We start from the raw sequence: 1,018 nt of genomic DNA on the forward strand, positions 1-1,018 counted from the left end.
TTTGCTTTTTGTTGTTGTTGAGACAGTCCCACCCTATGTCCTGAGCAGAGTGCAATGGCATCATAGCTCACGGCAACCTCAGACTTGGGCTGTGGACACCTGTTGCCTCACTTGCAGAAGCTGCTGAGGTGATAAGTGCTTGTCATGGCACCCAGCTGGGTTTCTCATTTTTGTAAATGAGTCAAGGTCTCACTTTCTCTCAGGCAAGTCCTGAACTCCTGAACTCAAGCAAAGCTCCCTCACCCTCCCACGGTGCTGGGATTATAGGCGTGAGCCTCTGCGCCCCTCTCTAATTCTCATTTTTATAGAGGAGGAAATGGAGCTTTGGAATAGCCAAAAATGACAAGATCTAGAATCCAGTCCAGACTAATTTGACTCCAAAGCCTGTGTTTCTTATTTAAATTTATAACTATTACATACATAATAGTTATATATCCTTATAAGGTTCCTGTGTACTGTTCCTTCTTATCTATTAGCAAAAACAAAACCAATTCACTGCTAATATCATTTATTAAGAATCCATCTGCAGAAGGCCTTCTGATAGATATGAAATAAATTTATAAAGTTGCGATCCAAAATCGCTCTACTTAGTGACTGAATGAACATTAGAAATGGTAGCTGAATATACGAAAAATGAGTTTGGGTAGAAAACTAAATTATATCCAAACCAAATAAGTATAATGGCAGCATATGTGAATGAATGGACAGAATTGCCACTTTAAACAGTGTAGGATTTAGAGATGGTCACGTAGGGAAGTCTACTAAGTCAGGCTACCAGTGATAAGTATTGAGAACCTATGCACATTTTTGTAAAAGACCCTGCTAGGTCTAGCAGGACTTGGGGGAAATGGTGATTAATTATCTCCCCAGAGCAGTGGTTCTCAACCTTCCATATGACGCAACCCTTTAATACAGTTACTGTGGGTCTCAATCCATGGTTGAGAACCACTGCCCCAGAGGGACTTTGTAAGGAGACAGAGAAGTGAGAAAAATGAGTTAGACCAGAAAAACAGCAGTG

Source organism: Otolemur garnettii, unplaced genomic scaffold (genome assembly GCF_000181295.1).
Source record: "Otolemur garnettii isolate 467f Iridium unplaced genomic scaffold, OtoGar3 scaffold00039, whole genome shotgun sequence".
In the NCBI taxonomy this organism is placed as follows: Eukaryota; Metazoa; Chordata; class Mammalia; order Primates; family Galagidae; genus Otolemur; species Otolemur garnettii.